The sequence below is a fragment of the Drosophila kikkawai genome, chromosome 3R (genome assembly GCF_030179895.1).
Source record: "Drosophila kikkawai strain 14028-0561.14 chromosome 3R, DkikHiC1v2, whole genome shotgun sequence".
Taxonomy (NCBI): Eukaryota; Metazoa; Arthropoda; class Insecta; order Diptera; family Drosophilidae; genus Drosophila; species Drosophila kikkawai.
The window spans coordinates 36,640,822-36,664,781 of NC_091731.1; the positions used below are offsets into that span (position 1 = coordinate 36,640,822).

Genomic DNA, 23,960 nt, shown 5'->3' on the forward strand with positions numbered 1-23,960 from the left:
ATTCACTCAGTCTCGCATTTGCAGAGAAAGAAAAACAGGTTCTTAGCTCACGACTTGAAGCAATTCCGATTTAAGAGGCCTGGGATCCCAGACATGTGACTGCCTAAGTAGCAAAACAAGATTGAAGTATTGTAAAATGTAAATTATAATTTTTAAAGGGAAAAAATTATTTGTAAATTGAGTAGAAATACATTTATTTTATCAGGGTTTAATAGAGATGCTAATTATTTGACAGAAACTAAGCGAATAACACAGATTGTTTATTAATTAAAAATATTTATTTCAAAAATTTATATTTTATACAGAAGTTATTCTGAATTGAAGAATATTATCAATGTAAATCTTACAAATATGCTCCTTTTTATCTCTGTGTATCAACACACATACACATGCAAAGCCAGAAATATATGTACGTATTCCCATTCAGGTGGAGCATATGAGAAATTCTCAATTTGAATGCAAACATGTAGGATTATTATGATTTTCTTCCTACCGTTGGCAGTTTTTCTTGTTAGTTTGCTTGCCAACTCTCTTTTTTTTCGCCCCGCCTCAATGTGGTGGATCCTGAGCCAGGATATGGGTAGTCTCGTATGAGTGTGTGCATGCCTTTGCCAGGAATGTTTGGTTTCTTTTTTTTTCTATATGTTTTTTCCTTGCCGAGCTGTGTGACAAGTATTAAGTGCAATCAAAAGAAGATTTACAAGCGTCATGAATGAAATATTTGCACCACATATGCCAGCACACACACGAACGGTTTGCAGATTGTATCTGTGTAGCTGCTCCGCTATCTGTATCTGCATTCGCATCTACGTATCTGCACTTGGCGCATAAAAACCCATTTGACACGCTTGATATTTATGGCGGGGCCGGGGCCCAGAACCCAACCCATTAGCCAAAAACAAACATACTTGTCTATCTTGATCAGAGGTGAGTTTAATTATTGATTATGGCGTACTGGGGAGGGGGGAAAGTCAACTGGCAGGTCAACTGGCAAAGTGAAAGGATGTGACACTGGGAAAACTTGCTAATAAATTTGTAGCTCTGCTCTGTCCGTGAAAGCGTGGCTTTTGGCTTGTTCGGTTTGTTGTTGTTTGGCTATGTTTTTCGTTACATTTTCCCAGGCGGCGGTAGTCGCATGACTTTTGAATAACCTTTCCCACAATTGTTTGCGCTGGTTGTGCAGCCAATTGCCCAGACAATTGCCAGAGTCTTTCGAGATGCAGATACTATGTATCTTTTGGTTTCACAGCTTCACAGAGCCAGAGTCGGAGTAGGAGTACCAGTCAGAGTCAGATTCGGATTCATTCGGGGGCCACACTTGATTGGCGCGACTCGCTATCTCATTCACATTCGCATATTCATGATGACACACATGTGCATGCATAAGTAAGCAATCCAGCAATTCAGCGAATCCAACAAACTGGAGTTGGCCTCCATGATTTAGCAATTGAGAGACGACGACGAGGTACGAATAACGATTAAGATGCGCCATCTGGCTGTATTACATTGAATTGACTTTGGGGCTATAATTGATGGCTTTTCAATTCACAGGGAGATGGGAACAGACGAGGAGGTGGAGGAGGAGCCGCAAGGCAGGAGTCCATATTCCCGAGCCTTTGATGTAATACAATGCGCGCTCTTCTCTCTTTTGACACTCTCCAAAAATTAATGATCTGGCAAGCCACAAAAACCCAAGTAACTCGAGTGTGGCTGTAGCTGGCAGTTAATAAACGAGTGCTCTCTCATGAGTGCCCCGTTCTGGTTTTAGCCTTGGCTTTCCCCCTTGCAGACTGTTTGCGATTTATAATCGATTGCCAATTGATAATTGCTGGCAAAAAAGGAACGAACATAAGAGTTCAATGGCCAAGCTCATTAGCATTCGTACAGATTGAGATAATATCTTTTCAAGAGAAAATACACTAGAAACTCTTGGTAATCTTAGCTTAATGGATTAATGGATTTATGTTTAATAAAAAGAAAACAGAAATTCTATAATTTCTCATATAATGAAGAATGTATAATAAAGATTTCTACTTTAATGATGACTTTTTTTCCTAGACTTTTAGCCTGGTTTTCCTATATTTATAAAGTCTCAGGAAATTTAAACTAATCTTAACTCCTCAATAAAATAAAAATATGCATCAATTCCTTCCCTAAATTTTCTTTCTCTGTGTTTTTATAGTTGAAAGTTTCACTGGCGAAGAAACCATTTAGGAATCGAATTTGTTACAAAACGCTTTTGGGGCAGTTATCGGAAGCTAATGGCTGCGCTGATAATTCCCCAAAATGCCTTTTCTTGTCTTTAGAGCATAATTTACGCATCGTCGCTGGCCAAATGATGTGTAATATATACATATATATACCTATATACACCATGTGTGCCAGCTGTGAGCTTGGCTCGTAAAATGGCTGCCCAAAAAAAAAAAAAAATGGGGCTCGCAGAAGGCAGTAAAAATCGATGCACAGCAGATATAAACGGTATATAAAGCGCACAGTATGTGTGTGTATTTATGAGCAATTTGCAAGAGTGCTTTAAAGTGTAAAGCGTATGCGCTCGGACGGGACGTAACGATGCGAGCGACCAGCGCGAAAATATATGCTAAGGTAAAATGCTGAAAGCAAGGCAAGGCAAACAAACATTGCGCATTCGCCGTGTTAATTTGCATTGTTATCAGACACCGCCACTGCGGTTCGCTGATGCGCGTCTTTTGAGCCAGAGCTAAGGGCAAGGAGACCGCCTGCCAGGCAGGCAGCAGTTACCAGCCACATCCCGGGCCACACATCCAAACATCCCCGGCCACATTCACGTCCACATGGCAACTGTTCCACGTTGCGTATGCGTAACTTCATACATTCCCCCTCTAAAGCCCCGGCCATTGTCGGTTTGTTTTTATGCCGTATGTGTATGCGTTATTAAATTTATTTGACTTGACGTGCGCACACACACAAGGCAGGATTCAGGAGCAGCATAGAGATGGGATGTGGCTGGTGGCAAGGAAATGGATACAACAAACATCGACAACAGACAGAAGGAAGTCAGGCTCAAGGTTTGCCCGGGTTTTGTGGCTGCTGTTGCAGAGTCTCTGAACCGGTGGCCATGCAACTGCCCAGGACTGGCAGGCTCCTCTCCTTTACATTTCTCGCTCGCATTCTCATTTTCATTTAATATTTAAATTGCTTGTGGTTAAAATATCTCATGTGCTCTTGTGGCAATTTATATTTTAAATTATTAATTCTGCCTTATTACATTACATACAACATCTCTCTCTCTCTCTCTCTCTCTGTGTTTTTTTTTCCTCCTGGCTCTTATCCTGGCTCCTTTTCGTTTTGCCTCAATTTCAAGCTTGACTTCATATTTATTCAAAAGCACACACACGCTCGACACATGACTTAGATTTTCGGGGTGGGTGCGGATTTGCTTTTGGGTTTCTCGCAATTGAATTTGGTCTCTCTTTGGATTTTCTATTTGCATTTCAAAAGGAATTTTCAATTAAAATGTCAACATAATTTAGAATTAATTTTTGCATCTATGCCAGTCGGTCATGTAAATCGCTTTCTAGGCTGTGTAATTAAATTTTAGTTTTGTTGTTAGAATGCTTGAGGATATTGTGGGGTATTGGTCTTAAAGGAAGTAAGGTTTTGGAATGGTTTTTATTTGAATAATCTAACAGAAAATATAATAATAAAGCGTTGTCTTCCATTTATTGATATTTACAATTGAATGGTTGGATAGTTTTGTGATATTTTCTAGATTTATTATATGACTTCTTTAACCCAAAGCCCTTGTAAAAATCGTTTAAAATTAAACTTAAACTAGTTTTGTCTTAATTTTTTGCTGCATTTATTTGTTTGTGAAGTATTTTATTTCGTTCGTTCTTTGATATTTATTTTAAATATATCAAAGCAGATAAGGAGAGCCTGCTGCCACATACAAATACCATTCTTCAAGCCTCTCCTCACTCCTTATTTTTACCCGTATCGTTCTCTGTTCCTGATGGGTATTAAAAACAAATACATTTTATTCATGGCTGCGTGTCAAAGTTTTTGGAAAAATTTATTTCGCCACTGCTTGTATTTATGCCAAACATATAAATATTTCCATTCCCATTCCCTTTCCCTTTGCTAGCTATTTTTTTCCTGGATGCAAACTTTTCTGTTTGGTTTGGGAGTCGCATGTGAATTTTATATCCTTTATTTACGCACAACTTTTTCTCCCCGAACGCTAGCGCAGCGCAAGTTGCGAAAGCCGCTGAAATGCAATTCACAGGAGTTGTTGCTCGTTACTAGAATCGCAGATGCATACACGCTGAAACAGATGAAAGTTTCATATTTATTCATATAAATTTACAATAATGCCCTGGAAAAATACAAAAAGCATCTTAATAAATAATGGCGAGCATCAAAAGTTTGAGCGATTTAGTGTTTAAGCAGATTGTACGCTAATTGCGCCGCCTCCCCCGACAAATTACTTATTCTAAGAGGCTTAGAGACGGCTGTTTCGATTTCGTATTAAAGCTCATCAAATGCTTATCTGCTATCAGCAGCCAGCCAACTGCTAAAAGCTGCACTAACAGCTCAGATCCTGGCAACGCATTAACAAACACAGGCTCACGCAGGCGAAAAAAAAGGAAGAGAAAAAAATAGCAGGGACCTCCCTTAATAAAAAAAGGAAATGTCGCATAATCATATGTGTGAGTGTGCGCGTGTGGAGTCGTGACAAATGATACGAATATGGCGGGAGGACTCGAGAAGGTTTAGCAGAAGTTCATAGACCCCCAAAGGACCCATTCGCCTTCCACGGCTTGTATTTTTCATTAGGCGCGAAAAATATTAAACAGACGACAGGCTGAAATTATTATCCTGAATCTGGCAGCCGGCAGCCGGCGTGTTGGCGATGATAACAAATTACGTATACGCATCACACATACGCCGCGTTGTCGCTGGAAAGCTCATCAGCGGCAGCATTCTAGCATTCCGGCGATATATATTTTTTCCCCTCTCCCACTGCCGCTGCTTCTGTTGTTATATTTAAGCATCGCTTTAGCCCCACTCGAGGCAGCGTCTGGCGATGGCAGTTGGCTCTCCTATAAGCCGCTGTGATTGTCAGTTGCGTTGCTAAGCTGTGACAGGAGGTCCTTGCCCGGCGCTCCTTGCGGGAGCCGAAGCGGAGCGGCGTGGAGTATTCGCGCTGCCGCACAATTGTTTACGTTATGCGTGTGTGCGGCTCCTCGGGCACTTTATTATATTTGTAATATGTATTATGACATTTCTTTTATGGGCCTTGGCCTCACTCCCTCTCTCGCCACCCTGATGATTTGTCGATACCGTGGAATCAGCACGGCGCACAGTGCGTTAAGTATTTATTAAACCGAAATTCGGGCGGGGTACGACGGCATAAAAACCAACTTAGGACTCGCCAGGAAGTGGGCGTAATTGCGTTTCTATGTTTGCCATTCGTATGCCTCCTTCATGTGTTCATTTCCGCACGCAAATAAACAGGATAAAATCAGGCGTTGGCCAGAGATGCCAGCGAAGCCGGCGTCGAAATATTGATCCAAATTGGAAGGGGACGGGGACTTGGTTACAGCTTTCCAGCAAATGATCCGAATGCCACATAAATTCACTTTTTATGAAACCCAAGCATGCCAGATTGAAAGGGGTGTTGACAAATCCTGGCGACCCGGCGAGAGCCTGACCTGCGGCACTTCATAAAACGTAATCCGGGCTGGGGCCGGGTCGCTTATGACAAACATAATCATTAAGCCATTATTATTATTACACTTACGGTGGGTGAGTGAGCGAGCGAGTTGGTGCTGCTCCGCCCACACGCACATAAATTACGCCCGGATATAGTAGGGTTGGGCCACTGCCATCTGAAGCAATTCGCCATGATTTACGGTCCATATTCCGGCGAAGGACCCTGGAGGCGTCCTCGCCCTCGCTGCGTTGCCATCGATAAACAACTCGAAATGAAATGCAATTCCAAATGAAATGCAAAGGGAAGCTCGAGCTGCTCCTGGCTTCCTCTTTCTGGCTCCTGGGCAGGATCAGGATGTCGGCAGCAGACTTGCAGTGGCAAGAGAGAGAGAGAGTGTGTGCATAGACTTGGTTGTCCATCTATCTGTTTGTCGATATTGGAAATCTGATTTTATGGATTTTTATTTCGTTTGACTTTGCGCTGATTTTCAATTGCTCCGGCATCCACCCTTTCGTTATTCATACTTTTAATAATAACTTTTTGCCAGGACCTGTCCAGGGTCCAGCTTGTCCCAGCTCCTTTTCATCCCCCATCCGGCAAATTGTTTGTCTTTCATTCTCCACTCTCTCTAGCTCTCTTTTTTACTCTCGGTGTGTCTCTGCTGGCCAGGACTAACCATTGCCTTATTTTTGATTTTATGAAATATTTATGCCTGGCTTTGGTCAACAGGGAAATTGATTTTTCTTGCCACCTCTCGGTCCCGGTGGCCGTTTCCTTTTCCGCCCCCGCCAGTGCCTGTCACATGCATGTCCTGCGACAGCCTGTTGAGAAACAATTACAGTTACGCCCGACGGCAAAGGGACCACGCCCCGAACAGGTGTTGACATGTGTCGCGGCGGTGAATTAATAAATATTTTATCATTTGTATAAACACAACATTTCATTTCATTAATTTTTATACATTTGTATTTGCGGTGGTCGCCGCCGGCAGTGCCTTTGTCCTGTGACTATGAATATTCTCCTTAATTAATCGCCCATGTCGCATCGGTCCTTTGTGTAAAATTATTGGTAAATGCAGCCGGCAATTAAATACTTAATGCCAAACTGCAGAGTTAAACAGCCGCAGCAGAGAAACCAGAGAACAGAGACCAGCGACCTGCGACCAAAACCAGGAGGCATTGTCAACATCATCATGGCCATTATCGTTATGTTAATGGAGTGGCCCCCCGCCCAAAAAGATGACCATAATAATAATAATAATAATAATAATGATAAAAACAGCAAGGATTTCTGCATATTTTCAGTATTTATTATCAAATGCTTTCAATTGGGTTCAGCCAATTAATTTTCATAATGAGCCAAAGAGAGCGACATGCAATTTTAATAATTTTAATTAACCATCAGCAGCAGACAGTGCTTAATGCGACTGTGAATAAAATAATGAGCCATCGGATCAGATGATAATCCCGTAATGCCGCTTAACTTGCTAATCGCATTTGAGCCTGGCATAAATCTAAATGCCCGAAGGCATTAACCAGTTTGACACTTTTACTCACTACGCTTGTCACTTGGTTACTTTTACATTTCAGAGTTGCATATTAAAGAAATCATTTTTCATTTTCCCTAGAACACATACTACACAGGAGAGGCGTGCGTGGGTGGGTTGAGTGAAGGTCGCTGGCACGCACATGACGACAGTCATCAGTCAGTTGGTTAACTCGCTGTGGCCCGCTTTTGGCCCACTCTATGCGTTTAAGTGCTTGTTTGAGGTTTACGCGCAGTGTGACCATAATCTGCCACAGACACTTACACACAGCGGCAACGTCAACAGATAAATAAACAGGCGACAGAGACAGACAATCGGGACGAGACAGAGAGCGAGATGGAGATGCAGGGGGAGGCCAGGGCTCTCCAGGATATAAACGATGTCCTGGCATAGCCTGATTAATGATGTTGCGACAATAATTAATTATATGCCTGCATCGGGGGAGTGAGAGTGGGTTGATGGTGGTGATGGTGTCCTGGCGAGTAGTGTGGGTGTTGTGCGGCTTAGTGTGGCCAATACCGCAAGTATTTCATTTCATTCGCGCGCCTCTTTGCATGGCTCAGCGCTGGTAAGCCACAAAAGCCACTAAACGTTGCCTAAGCAATAGCCTCAGCGGCGGGACCTTAGAGGGGTTTGAGATATTCTAAATCAGGGAGTCAAAGGATATATGGCAAAGAGTGGGAACTCAAAATATTTGGGGTCATTGAAATAGTTTACATAAATTTAGTCAATATATTTTGGATATAACTCTACTCTCAACCTCTTCCTAAAACTAAAACCCCCTTAAAAATAGTTCTCCCTCCGCTCCGCCATTGGAGTAGGGGTTAGTGGCACGTCAAAATATATTAGACTCGATTGTTATCCGGCACTCCTTTAGCCACTCGAGAGCTGGCAAAGCTTTGGCGTAGCAATTAAAATGCAATTTAAGGCATTTTCTGCATTTGCCTCGCCATTCGGCATTCTTCGCCCGTGTTTTTCGCGTTCATTTCAAGGGGAGTCCCCTGAGTGTCTGTGTGTGTGTGGGTGCATGATTTAGACATTTCAATTTGCATGTGTTAACATGCGATGCAAAAAGGATTCGATTCTTATCGCTGCCACATGCCAAAGGCCAAAAAACACAGGCAGCAACATAGAGAGTAACAGCAGCAGTGCCCGAGTGAGTCCTGGCTAAAACTCCTCCTTTCTCCACTTGCATTCACTCCACTTGCTCCTTCGGAGGATTCGAGGTTTATAATGGCGCAAATGCCAGGGCATGCAATGTGTGCCATACACACCCGCTGCCACACTCCATCTAGTCGCTTCAAATGTATGTATGCCCCTCCGCAATGTGGAAATTTGAATATCCTGCGGTAATTTCCACTATTTTTAGTACTTTGTTGCCCTTTTGAACTGTCATTACTGCGGCTTGCCATGGAGTTGAGTGAGGAGAAAGAGAAAGAAAAAGAGAAAGACGGTGTGGCGCTTGGAGGTGTCGCCAGGAGGGGGTTAAGGGAACTGAATGTGGAGCGATAAAGGGTTAAGTGACTGCCTGCCTGCCGGCGGGGTGGCGCATCTTTTGTGGCACTCACGTTTCCTTTCGCCCTTCCGTTTTTTTTGCGCTCTTTTCGAATCCTTTATTTGCATGCGAGTTGAGTTACTTTTTATGGATTCCTGCATAAGCGAAAAAATCCATATATATATATATATATATACACCCACATATATATGGTATTCAAGGGAACTTGGCAAACTCGCATAACTTTGATGGGGATTTTTGATTACTTCTCAAATGGCTTCCAGCTCCATCATGGTGCCCCGACTCGGTCTCCTCTTTCGCTCTAATGCGCAATTAGAGCGCCATTCGTTGATTGAGAAATTAGCCAAGTTTGAGTCTCGTCCATCAAAAGAGCATTTCTGGCTGCTCCGAAGGACTTATGTGGCATTAAAACGTTCAGAAGCCATTCTTCATTATGCTGGTCCGGCCAGCAGGCCGGCTGCGGACGTGGCCATTGCGTGAGCCTCCTTTTTCTCCTCCAATTTTTCCACATCCACAGCCAAGGACACTTGTGTGTGCGTGACAATTGTCCGTAGTTGTTTTGGGGGCGCAAAAACTTCATCGGTTGTGTCATATATGGCACACTATGCTGCTCCCGACTGGCAACACGCTAAAACGGAGTATTCATGTCGGCAGGCTGTCGTCCGCCAGTGAAAGTTGATTAGCTTTAGTTTCTTAGAAAATATTTAATTTAGAAAAATGTGAAGTAATCACAATAATTTTAAATTGAGTTTGCTTAAATCGAAATCAAAAACCATTTGTTTATATATTTTTCTGCTCATATTACTATGGTATGTCACACAGAATATTGATCAATATTTTCGAAGAAATTTAGAAAAAACAGAATACCGATTTATCGCACATAAATCGTAGAAAACATCGATTTCATTTCAAATATCGACACAGATATCGACATAGATATTTTCTGCTATCCCTACTTTAACTTAATAAAGTTATGTCTTCGGGGTCTTTGGAGTTTGGGTTTTTGGTGGAATGATGACCAAAGACTGAGGCGATTTCTGGCCGCACATTAACCCCGAAATCGGTTAAAGCGCAGCGAGAGCCACACAAAATTGGCACGTTAAAAGCGTCTATAAAATGCATGTGTAAACAAGGCCCCAGCTCGTGTCCAATTATGGCCGACACACACGGAGCAGGAGCTGCAGATGGTGGTCGAGGAGGAGCTGTGCGAGGGTCGGAAGCCAAAAGCAAACTTTTATCTAAACAAACAGCTCGTTTGGGCCAACTGGACGATGGAGTGCCGAAAGCGGCGAGTCGAGGCGCGGCATGCTAAAAATAAATGAAGACATTAGCGACGCTCAAATGACATGTTATCGACTTTGAGGGCCAGCAGCGGGCCAAGCGATGGCGGGCGGCGCAATTACCGTTAGCCACACACATACACACACGGTAGACAGGTGTGTGAGTGTGTTAACCTGGCTCATAAATAAAGCGCTATAATGGCGGTAACCTTTTGGGGCAACTGACTGACTGCGTTTGCCTTTCAGCTTTTTTAAGCGCGCTTCAGATTCTTGCGAATGATATAGGAACATGCAAACTTCCGGCGGAAGTGCAGGCGTGCGACAGAGACGGCTAGCGCGCTGTTCCGTTCCGCTTTACCCAATACATCGACACGAAAAAGCCATTAACACACACACTCTTTCTCCCTCCCTCTTTGGTTCTCTTCTGTTTTTTTATGTGTTTGCGATAAATTCTCATTTCGCCGAGCTGCGCTTTTTCGCCGCAATCAGTTGGGTGGAAGCAACATAAATATTTTACCAGCCAGCCAGACTGACAGACAGACAAGCAGTCGGGCAAACAGTGAACCAACCAGGCAGCAAAAGGGCCAAAAAGGACACGGAGACGACTGATGGAACCAAGGCGATGCCACCACATAAAGTTGCAAAAGTTGCGGCATTTTCAAAATGCAAATTACCATGTGCGAGTTCTTTGGACGAACTCCTTGTACACCACCTTTGCCCGCCCGCCAGCACTCAATCAAGCCGCACACGAGCCCATCAATTAAAGGTCATTTACATGTCAATGCAGCGACCAGCAAAAACAACGAAAGCTCCAAACAAACCGCAGTGTTTTGCACCCAACAAAACAACTGTAATTGAAGCATTTTAGCCCACGTCATTCCTCAGATTTGTATCGCCCAAGGAGGGGCAGGAGCGTAGGTGGGTGAAGTTCTTACAGGGAAAATTGAGAAATAACCAAGAAAATGAAATATAACCCTTACTTGAAAGCTTAAACTTTATATGCCTTAACTTCAATTAAAAACTATTGCATGTTAAAGTGAAATATGAGCAAGCAAAAGAGTTCTGGTATTCTCTGATAAATTTTACAGAATTAACCAGAACCTTAAAATTTAAATTTTAAAACTCAATCACAAAAAAACTCCCTTAAGCTACGCCCCTGCTCTGCAAAACCCTTGCATGTTTATGGCCCCCTTTTTTTTTGTGGTTTGAGTGCAAAAGACTTTTGTTACGAAATTGCAGTTGCTGTTGCCAAATACTTTGCAGTTTGTAATTTTAACTGCGTTGCAATTTGTTAAGTGCATTTGCCTGGAGTTTTACTTTATTGGTGGTGAAACCATCAAAAAATAAAGTTATTAAACTCACGAATGGTTGAGGCAGAAGAGCGGTTTCCAAAAATTATAGTTTAATTTTGGTGAGAGCTGGGACAAGACCAAGACCACCAATTTGAAAACGCTTTAAATTTCAACAGCATTAACACGAACGCACACAGGGACGGACAGACAGACAGACCGCTGACGGACAAACGGAGGCCAACAAACGATCCTTTGTTTCGTCAACATCATAATGTCGCCCGCTGTGCTGTTTCCGCGACAGCGACTAAGAGTCCACCCCATTCATGGCACTTCCGACCTACCCAAGCCCCACCCAACTTACACCACCCACTCAGACCCGGAGTACTCTCTCTCTCTCACTCCTGATTTGCATTTTCGACATTGTTTGGCCTGATGATGACTGCCACGCCTCCGTTTCAGATGGAAACCCATTACCACCCATCGTTGTTGCCGCTTTCCATTGACGGCAATTTATGTGTTGCATTGTTTATGACAGATTTATCGCAAGTTAATGACATGCGACCGCTGATTTATATAGCCAACACAAATATGCCAGCCAAATGATGCGCAGCTGACAAAAGGAAAGCATATACTGGTCACAGAGTGATGCTTAATGTAGGATCTGGTGGCTAATGAGCAGCATACACACACCTGATCGGATCGAAAGGGAATATATTCCATTTGATCTTGCAACGATGGGATGAGTGCTGCTGAATAAGCAAGAAGTGTACTGGAAAAGAGCTGGTTGAGTGAAATAATTTTCACATTTACACAACTGCAGATAATTTGTTGTTTCGTCCTCAGCTTTTCACTTGGTCTTAATACCCTTTCTAGGGGTTTAAAAAGATTGGTTAAAATCACGAAAAAATAATAATAATTTTCCCTAAAGAAAGAGATACATTTTTGTGAACTGGTTGGGGTTAAAAAAATATTATAAATATGCTTGGTTTTTTAATTTTAATATTGATACGTCTGATAGGAGTTCAGCATGTTTTGACTTTGCTTTAAATAAGATAACCTTCTGTAATATTTCTAAAATATAATTTAACTTTTTTTTTTAAATAAAATCTTTAGTAAAATTATTTGAAACAATTTCTTTCCAATAATTCATAGAGTAATTTATCTTCGGCTTCCTAAAGATGCTTCTCCTTCCTCATTGTTCTTGCATTTTCTTTTTCTCCTTCCGATGTTGCTGCTGCTGCCGGGGTGCTGTAATTTTAATAATGAGAAATTGTCAGCGCATAAAATGAAGTCCAGACGACGACAGCTGACACAACAAGCCGCAGTAGTGAGCCACCAGCAGCAGTACCACCACCACCACCCAGTCAGCCTCCACTTTTAATTTAAAGCTTTTGCACATTTACGCGTCAGATGCCTCGAACCCATTGTTGTTGGTGTTGCCAGTATTGTTGATGTCGTTGTTGTTGTTGTTGTTGGCCGTATATAATAATAAGTGCGCGGCAAGTTGGCCTTCTCTACTTGTTGTCTGAACTTCCTTTTGGGTCCCTGCCATGCAAATATTTATATGCCAACGTTGGAACTTTGTTGATTACAAAAAACGGAACGAAACGGAATGAAATAAAAAATATAAAGCCAACTGAAGAGCCAAGCAGGAAAAGTGAAAACAATTTTTTTATGGTATATCCTTCAGTTGGATTTTTGGGGTAATTTTTTTTTCGGGGAAGTAGGTTAAGAGAAAGCACACACAACACACGAAAATTTTTCAAGGTTCAATGCAGAGGAGGAGCTCTTGTAAGAATAAGTTTATTTGGCCAAAGGTCAAGAGTAATATACTACTATATATATATGTGCATGATCCTTTTGCGTGCTGTGAGTAATGGAATGCGATTCGCCTCCTTTTCTGTTTTTTTTGGGGTCAGTCGTATATTTCAATTAAAGCTGAACATGCAAAGCATAAAGAATAAAATCGCAGAGGCTAAAGTCGAATACTGTTTTTTTTTTTTGGGGCTTGTGAAATCCGAGCTCATCGTGTGTTAAAGCTAATAAAAAATGATTTATGCGTGCAGAAAGAAAGGCAATTCTTGGGCAGAGAAAAAAAGGAAGGCAGACCTTCCCAGGGAACTTTGCTGTGGTTAATGCTTGCGACTCGCTTGCCTCCGAGACTTTCCCGACAAAGTCGGGTAATTAACACGCTGCACAACCATGGCCACAAGAACCACGGAGCTGCAACACCTAGAACAATGCATAAATCTACTTTCCTGGTTCAATGCGCCGGCTGCGGTTGGCAAACGCGATTAGAAAAGAAAACCAAAAGCGAGGGAAGAACTAGTTTTTCCTACCTACCTACCTACCTACCTACCTACCTTTGGCATAATGGGAAATCGAAGCCATAGCCACCGCAGCAGAAACGGTAAAAAGCAGCCACAACAGCATAAAGAACAGCAGAACTTTGGCCAACTACGGCTCTAATGAGTAGCGGGGAGGAAGCTTAGAAAGTGCCAGCCACTGGAAACTGAAGCAGGGCACCACCGCACACTCTTTTTGCTGTGAAATGAATCGTTTCTGCCACATTCAAAAGGCTTTCTTTTAGAGCCAGAGCAACTTGGCCAGCGAAGCGCGAATTATGCCCATGAAACATGTGTAAAAGATACCGAGGGAGTTGCAATTGAAGTAATTACAATTGCGCACAGCCAACAAAGACGGCCAGATACATTCTAAATGCGCTCAACAATGGCTAAAAATTGCTCAAAAATGCATACAAAAGAAGAGCCAGAGCCAGAGTCAGACTTGTGTTTGAATGCAGAGCATGAATGAAGACCCAAATGCATACACAAATAAATTAGCAACTAAACAAAAAACAAAGGCTGGCAAAGGGGAGCGATGTAATTATGTAAAAAAGCAGGGCGCGCGTGCATCCATAAGATACAAAACAGAGGGAGAGAGCCAAAAGCACATATGCAGACATGCACAGAACGAAATTTGTATCTAGAATGCTTCTGACATTTATGAAGGAGTAACATTTTGGCAATAAAATGAATACCCAGACGCCCAGACGCCCCCGAGGCGAGAGTTTTATTGACTCGAAGTAATAGCTGCCATTCTGTTTCTTCTCTAAAAATATAAGAATAGTTTTCTCTATAATAAAAGGGAATAGATATAATAAAATACTTTAAAAATTCATCTAAATTTTCTCAACTGTACCAAATGTATCCGCATTTGTATCTGCATATATGCCTTTTGTGTGCGCGTGCCTGGCAACCTGGCAACACATTTGCACATTTCATTATTTAAACAAAAAGCAAGACACAGCTAAAGGGCCGCTCCAGGGAGTGTTGGTACGGAGGGGGGCCAGGGCAATAAAAATTATGCATGCCATACTTTTATTAACATCCATTGAGAGCTGAGCCCGGCCCTAAGCAGCACTCATTATGCCCAGCATCCACGGAAAGCCAGGCATGTCTATTAAAATTAAAATGCGCTCAGCTTCAGCTCTTTTTTTATTATTTTTTTCTTCATAATCTTTCATTCGCAAAGTAAGAGAACCAAAATTGCCACACAAAACGCGCTCCATGGGTGGCGACGGGGGGTGGCTTGGTGGGGAGCTGGTCTGCCACTTCAGTGATTTTCAATATGAAAATGCAGCCAGACAGAGCTGACAGAGGGACAGACGGACTTACAGACAGACAGGCAGTCGGCTGGGGGGAGTTGTTTGTGCTGAATGCATGTTACCGCATGCTTGGGTGAATACGAATGCAGGAACATTATGTGGCAGGCAAGGGATTGCGGTTTTCAGCCCATGCAAATTAGCAGATATATATCTGCAATAAACGCGATACATGCGGATGCCAGATACCAGATAGCAGATACCAGATAACACAGAGCTCGCATTTATCGCAGCAATTTAAAGAAAACTGCCAGAACAATGTACGAATCGAAGATGTTTGATTTTAGGTACTTTGTTTGCACTGAAAGAAATGTTTACCTGGTTTAAACCTTCCATTAAACATTTATTTTACTCTACACTTAAAAATATATATGTAGGGATAATACAAATTAAGTTTATTTTATTTTAGGGTAAAGTTCACAAGATTATAAATGTTTAAATTATTTACGGAAAATTCTTCTTTCGCACTATGGACCAATCCCACATATATTTTTCTCTTAGTAAATCCTCTTATAAAGTATATATCCAAGTATATATTTTCCTTTGCTGCATCTCAATAAATTGCTACAGCTGTCGATCCATAAAAAATAGGCTTGTGCGTGAGTTGGTGAGCAAAGTGCTTCGATAATCCCTGCTAAACATGCGATTTGAAATGGTGAACAAATCGAAAGTCGAATCTGAACCAAAAGTCAAATAAATATTTGAGGAAAAATAACGAATTTCGTATTCATACAATTTTTGGCTCTGAATCCTTGCAATCGCACAAACACACACAGAAAAAGGCAATTGAATTACAAATGCTTCAGGAGTTGTCAGTTTAGATAACTGGCAATTTGTATGCGGCGAGCAATTAGAAGTTTTTGGGCCTCAGAATAAAATAACACAATAAGAGATGGGACACTGGCACAGACAGACAGACGGAGATGAGCTGATGAATTTAGTGAGGAAGAGCTGGCCATGCATACAAAATAAACAAAGAAATACAAAGATGTTTCCTTATTTATGACCCGGCCAGAAAATATATTCAGATGTATGTAGATTTGCCAAGTTTATTTCACTCTTTGCAACCCACCTCCTTTTTACACATTTTTGGGGCAGGAAATAACCGAATTACACAGGACACACAGGACGGACCTGACCTTTCCCGAGAGTTGTTGGGGGTGAAATTTGTTATTTATTTGCAATCCGAGCTTAGTTCTTAATTATTTTCTCGAAACTGTTTCGTAACCAAACAAGAAAGCTTTTTGCATTTGATTCGATTGGACGAGAGGTAAATTGAATAAAATTATTCCAAAAATTTGAATATTCTTTTTGGTTTCGTAGTTTCCAGTTCCCAGTTGTGAGCGCACAGTTGCGAGTGATTCATGTCAAGTTGCCAGGAGGCAGGCTCTCCAGCGTAATCCTTTGGCTGCCTCTACCGTCTGCATTACACGCTCTTGACTTGCAAATTGTTTGCGGTTATGGCCTGCATTGCGGGTTCTAAGTAACAGCCAGCTTAATTAAATTAAGCATACACACATCCCGTCACGAGGGATGTGTCTCATGAATAGGCATTACGTATGCGTTGAAATTTAAGTGGCTTACACACACGTTTCTCCGCGCGGACATGCTTGTTTGCCACTCTTGCATATGTATGACATTATTAGTGTCATAATGACAGCGTCACCCGCACATATGTGGCACTTGTCTAGCTCTCTCACTGAAAGTTGAAAAGTCGCTGAAGAAATGGCCCCGCCCCGTAACTCTTTTGGAATGCTAATAAGACGCCATCATCCATCGCCTTCACTCGTCCCTTTACTAATTTGCATATTTTTCACGCTTTTTTATTGCAGTAAATTACTTAAAAATACATTAAAAATGTACAACCGGCTGCAGCTGCATCTATAGAGAGGGAGAGAAAGGACAGAAAAGGATAAGAACCGGCAAGGACAATTCAGCGGAAGGTAAGTGAAAATAAATATTATTACTGCTCTTCTAGTCAAGCTTATAAATATTCATTAAAAATAATTATAAATTATGCAAACAAAGCGGGGGGCCAAAGAAAACAAAAAAAAATTAACTAGCATAAACGGCAAATAGAAAAAATCCCCCTGACATCCATTTATTTATATATCATTAAATATTACAGCATTCAATTGTGCTCAGTTTTCATTTAGTTTTATTTTTTCCCTCGATTTTTCCTTTGGTTTCCTGTTTAATTGAGCATAAAGCGCACTGCAAATATAAATAAATTGCATTAAATAAATATGTTTTGGGGAAATGGACAAACAAAAAATTACTGAAATGAAAACCGCAATTATTTTCACAAAAGTGCAACGCTCTTAAAAAAAAAAAAAGAGAGAAAAACTTTGGCGATCAAACACACGAAAAGCACTTGAAAAAGAGCACAGACAACACTTCTAAATTTTCAGCGCTTTTCCCAAAGAGTTCATAACTTTTATCACTCACTGTCAGCCGCACAACCACACACACGTTCTTGGCACTTGTTGTTACTTTTTTATTGCCACCTTCTCTGCCCCCGAAACGCCCTCGGCAAATGCAAAATGCGAAAATGCATTGTGACAGCCATTTTTTTGTTTTAAATGTCGGCAGGAGCAGGCGAACAAAAAATACACAAAATATACGTATACGCCACAAACACTTTGTCGTTGGTGTTGCATAAGGAAAAACACTTTTAAAACATTTTCAGCGGCACTAAAACAAACGGGGAAATGGAACAAAAAAAATGACTGAAAGGCTTTATGCGGCGGCTCCAACTATTAATACACTTCTGGTGAGACTAACACCCCCAATCCCAGTTTTCTAATGTCACACAGAAGCCTTTGGCAGTGGAAAATGTAAAGAGAAACTAGCCATTCTTCAAGATTTATTAAACATGTAATTTAAAACCGAATCCCAGCTTCTTTTTAAAGTTTTTTTGCAGCTTAAATATGATTCTTAAATAAATATTTAAAAAAATATACATCAAGGTATATACCCTTCTTCTCTGTCTCAAAATTCGGTTACAAATTTTCTTAAAATTTTTGAAAAACCAAACCAAGAAATTATTTCCTCTGTGTAAGCTGCCCCAAGCAGTATGCCACACTTTCGAGCAATATATGGCTCGCTGGAATACATTTTTCGAGCTTAGTTGCAGCCACATCCAGCATCCCGAACTGGCAGACAAATTATGCGTTAAGGGTGCATCCCTGCGGCTCAAAGGGCTGAAGAAGAATTTAATTAAATTTGCACAAAGTTAGCAGCAGAGCAGGCGGCATACAAAAACCAAAACGGACCAGGAACCGAAAAAGCCCAGCACTGACAACCGAGAAGTGTGGAAAAAAATCCATGGTGAAAAATGTTTAAATTTTCAATTCCAACAAAACCCCTCGCGAGTGCCTAGAAAAGCGCCAGCTTTAGAGCCCACTTAATTGGTTTTCCCCACAGGGAGCTGCTGACCGCAAATTAAAATAAAAGCGTACGCAGATCCCAGCCAAAGAGGCCAAAAGAATATCCATATAGTAAGCACGAAGGACAGTTAAATTTTGTAAACAGCATGTGGAGTCGTCACAGGCCAAACAAGGACAATGTTCGACGGTTTATTTGACTTTATGCAAATTGATTGCATAAATAATTTATGATTAAGGATCGAGCAGAATAATTTGCCAATTTAAATGCACAATTAGTTTAATTGATGCGCCGTCACGACTACCAAAAACGAAAAAAAAACTACACTCACACCCACAAATTGCTGCAATCAGAGCGCATCGAACTCGACAATTCTGTATTTGACAAATAAATAATGAAATGTTTATTGCCATTGCGAAAATGTTGCCATGTTGACAGTCCCCTGGCCGCCACTACATAATTATGCAAAATTCAACGACTGCAAAAAATATAAATAAATAAATAAAATAAAGTTTCAAACAAGCGACTGCAATTAAAATTAAAAATTAACAAAATATTTTGTGCCATCGCACACACATTTGGACGCAAAATTAACACCCGCGCATGCATGGCATCGAGTTAAAGCTCATTAAATTTGCATTTGCATACGAAATGTATAGTTTCAACACCTCCCCAACCCCAACAAAAAATTATATGTAAACCCAAAAAAAACCCATCTGCCAGCAGTCCTTCTTAGCCGGAAAATATTTTAACGCAAAAGCAATTAATGCAGCTTCTGATGATGTTGGTCCTGCCACTGAAATATATTTCCTAAGCAGAAGCTTCCTCACGTGAGTGTGTGTGTGTGGGAAAAATATGTAAATTTACAGAATTTTATGGGAATTACCAACAAATTATTATTATTTTTTGTTGGCTTTTCCGACTGCCAGCCAATAGCCGTGGCTAAAATTGCTGGCTGGCCAACAACTATGCAAAATATTTCGATGTGTTTACACTGCAGCTGCTGCTTCAAATATTAAAGTATAATTAAAATGAAATTACCAGTCTGGAACTTGATGTAATTAATTACGAAAAAAAACTCTAGCCTTTCCAGACTTCACTTATACTTTATTAATACCGCTGCAGATTAACTAAAGTGCTCATTAAAGCTTTAGTATTTTACCATCTCTATTCGAGCTACGTTTCCTTTTATTCACTTATATTCTTTATGCAGTTTTACCCCCAATGGACCGACCTGAGAGAGAGAGAGTGTTGGTCACAAACGTTGCGCATAAAGTGCACTTTGCGAATTCGCGCATTTTTATGACAAGATTTCAGCTTTTCATTTGAAACCAAAAGGCCACGCACCCATCCTGTAGCCGGGGAAACACTACACCCCGGCCACCTATTAAGGCTGTAACGAACATTTTTATTTACTTTCTTTTATTTGTACTTTGATTTAATGGCCATAAAATGTGAGTGAAAAAAACCGAAAGGAGGCAAGGGAAGGCGCGTGCATAAAAATCACAAGGCACGCTGTGAATTTTAATACCACGTTGCGTATACGTAATGATTTCACTTGGTCGTCGCCATTTTGATTTTTCATTTGGCAACAACTGTTGTTGCCATAACTACCAACAGACTGGCAGGCAGTCGAGCTGGTGACTTTAATTCTCCCAGCTGCGGCTGCCGTTGTCCTTTTTTTGCGATTGAAACATGAAATTGCATTTATTGTGCGGCGACAATGCAAACAAATGCACACGCACTGCCTGGGCTGGGATGGGATGGGTCCTGCGTCCTGGGTCCTCGAGCCTTGCCTTGTGACACCAAAAAGTAGGCAACGATTTTTGATTTATCACCGCTGCTTGTCTGTGTGTGTGCGTGTGTGCCTGCGTATAAATATAAATACTTATGCACATAAATTGAAATGAAGTGCCAGGCACTTTTGTGACCGTTTCACAGATTTTAATCTTTATTTATCGCCATTGCGGCCGGGCATTGTCATTGTCCCCAGGACTCATCCTTCCTTTCCGCGGCTATTTGGTGAATTTATGTTAAACAGGGCCCTGGCCCCACTCCTCCCTTTCCCGATTCTGATAAATGTTAATGTCTCTATAAATGCGTGTGAAACATATATCAACACATTGGCCATAACCATTTTAAATGTTAATCAAAGCGTTGACCGAAAATCTATCAATATTTATACATATTTAATGCCTGCCCAGAATCCGTGGGGAGCTGTAGAAAAAAACTATAGAAAATAGACGTCAATAAATAACCAAAATCAGAGCATAAAAAACGTCGAAATTCGTTTGGATTTGAGCCGACAATGAAGGACAAACCCCGTGCTGGTTTGGCTTCCACCAAAACCAAGTCGGACATTCATTGGTTCGATTTTTGCTGCAACGGATGTGGTGACGGTCGCTATATATACTACTATATTATATCCTGTGCAAATATGCACACAAAATTGTGCTTTTACAAATAAATATTGTTGTGGGATTAGGCCTGGCCGTCACAGATAACTCGGTTGGCAGGGAATGATTTGGGTTTTACGGAAGCATCATCAGACGGAAATATGCTCTCAGTTCCAGGATAGAAACAAAAACAACTACTAAAATCCTATGGATATGTTTTTAGTAGAGGTTACGATTTATATTCATTGAAATCTCTTCTCAGTTTTAACGAGAAAAGTCTTAAAGTTTGGCGACGCCAAGCTAAGCGGCAAAATGGCGCCAAGAACACTCGCTAAAGTGTCTTAATTATCACTGCAACTTTGGCTTTTCCGTCTGCTTGCCAAAAATAAATATGGCCCCTATTGAACTGGGCCCGAACCCAGGCCAGCCAGGGCTTAAATGGGCAATAGCAGCAGCAGGCAGGCAGGCAGGCAAGCAGGCTGGCAGGGTCGTGTGCGTTTATTTATAACAAGCGCAAAATGTGCACAATTAGCGCTATATATGGCATCGGCCCAGAAGGGGATTCTTCCTCCGATTCCGCCACCATAATCATGGCCAGCAAGCATGCCATTTAAGGCCCCAACGCAGAACTTTAAACGTGACTCACATTTCAACGTCGAACTAAAGCAGAACAAAACAGAGGCACCATCGGATTGGGGCTGGCGGGAATTGGAGCTGGGGCTCGGGGGCAGGGTCCGCGAATTAAGCTGCATACAATAAAACACAGCGCAAATTATGAGGGCCGGCTGGGAGAACAGTCAGCAAACAAACAGCAACGCGAAACGGCGACAGCCAGAATAAATAGAAATCAAGAAAGCATAAAAATGCCCAGAGACAAAGCGAAAGCCAAACTTTGAATGCAGGCACGAGTACGAAAAATTAAGTAGTTGTTGGAACCTGTCCCCAAAGATTAAAGACAACCCAGTGCCCGAGGCTCCTGCGACGTCGTTGTTCTCTGTTCTGGTAATTGAGGTGTGCACTTAGAAAGAGTATGTTATCAAAAATATGTTTAATAAAAAATTGTAAAGCATTTTTTGGCAAACATTTGTGGATCTTTGAAACGTACACACATTTATCGATAGAAAAATATTATTGTATAGATTTAAATACCTCTTCTTAAGTAGTTTTTGTTAGTGTACGCGTGCCTGTTGTGGCAATTGGACTTGGCCACACTTGGCGGCTTGTCGATGGCATGGATGGGTTGGCCGAAACGGCTCAGATGGGTTGGGTTGGCCGGCAGTAAAGACAGCAGGCATTATGCTGTATTATTTACAATATGAGGGCCGATGGTGGTTGGCCTGCCACTTAGATACGTACTCGTATCCGTACCTCTCGTACTCGTCGAGTCGTAGCCATAAAACGCTGTTTAAACGAACGCCGGCGGAGCGTGCAATGGACGACATTTTCATTTACGATGTCAGCCAGGCTCAAATTGAATGCGAACAGGGGGACTGGCTTGGGTGTCTATTATTTTATTTTCCTATTCTCTGCCAGCGGCCAGTGCTGCTGCTTCTGCTGCCGTCTTCCTACCGTCGAGTTGTTTATTTATGTGATGGACTGTGCGTGTGTGGAAGTTGCAGATAAATTTACTTAGCCGTCCAAGGAGGAGTGAGTGCTGTGCTCTGCTCCTCCAGTTGAGCAACTCCGGAGCTTAAGGAAATGACAAGTTGCAAGTGGAAGAGTGGACTTGGACTTGGACTTGGCCCGGGAGATTGATGGTGCTGCTCCAGCTGCTGCTTCTCCTTCCAGCCAGAGGTCCTAGCGAAACGATGTCCCACCTTTGTACGCCCACACAGAGATAAAAAAAACATTTCAAATGCATTTAGATTTGTTTTTGAAATTAATTATAATATATTCAATGATTAATGGGGTAATTATTTAGCGATAGTCCTGCTTTAATGCACTGATTAACTGATTAGGCTGTGATATATACCTCTAAAAGAGTATTAATTAAGCTCAGACAATGATGATAAACATTAATAGGATTCTATGAACTTATTTTAATATAGCAACTACGGTTGTATAATTTATTATTATTATATCCAAGGTTTATTTCTAATTTATATAATTTTTCCACCATGTACACTTGAGCTTGTGTGCACCACGTCATCGCCTGGTGAGTGGAAATCAATTTACGTTAAATGTTTGCCCATCCACCGAATCTAAACACGGCTGGCCGCATCAACCTGGCTGACAGGATGTGCGCTAAGTGAGCCAAGGAAGGAGCTATGTGTGTGTGTATGTATATATATGAGATGGATGCGGAGGAGTGGAGAAGCAGTCAACCGCAGAGAGTATCCATTTGAGTGACTTTGGGGCAGGGCAGGGCCACAGTTGTGATCGGTTGGGACCGAGGCAAACTAGAGTAAACAATTGGCCGATGGCGCTTCTGCGTTTTCTGGCCAACCTTCAAGGCGTGTAGCATAAACAGCAATTGCTGTGCATCGACAGGGCCCATCATCAACATCATTATCATCATTATTATTAACATCATCATCGACGAAAGCCTGGCCAACAACAATGCGTGGCCGAAGCCTATTAAACTTGAATGCGTGACGCATGCTTTGCTGGCTTGCCGGCTTAAAAGAAGCACCCATCCGGGCCATCCGGCCATGGGCTCAACAAGTTTTTGCATTTGTCTCGGGCACGAGCGCATTATGCTAAAAAACTTTGCGAAAAACTTGGGAGACTTGGGGACTTGGGGACGACAACATGATTAACAGACAAATGACATTACAAAGCCTTTCACTTGGCGACTTCTTGGAGGCAAAAGAGAAGTAAGGTGTTTCGAAAGCCGAAGTTGTAATGCTCTAACAGTTGTAATTTCAATTAAATTATTATTTCCTATATTCTAAATTATATTTAGTTAATTATATAATCATTTGCTTTTGTTTAGTATTTAAAAACACTTAAAAATGTATACAATACATTTATCTAGCAATTTTTGTTTTCTTAAGATTTTAATTTAATTTAAAATGAAATATAAAAAATTATATATTTTTAATGGCTCTACAAACTATATTGCATTATAATAATACCCTCAGTTAGGGCCTTAAAATTGCAGCCGTTGCCTGAGCAGCCTCAGCATCGCCTCGCCGCCTTTCTATTTCCCAGACAATGAGCTGGCTTTCAACAAGATCTG

The 23,960-nt window shown here is 41.5% G+C and overlaps 1 protein-coding gene across 3 annotated transcripts in view; it reads left to right on the forward strand.

The window, feature by feature from the left end:
- Positions 1–23,960, forward strand: part of Tl (toll like receptor) — a 48,692-nt gene that overhangs the window by 15,035 nt on the left and 9,697 nt on the right. For all 3 annotated transcript variants that reach the window (XM_070286556.1, XM_017182240.3, XM_017182241.3), the window contains one exon: positions 16,829–16,939. The gene's annotated coding sequence lies outside the window, so the exon portion shown is untranslated. The remainder of the gene's footprint in view (positions 1–16,828; positions 16,940–23,960) is intronic.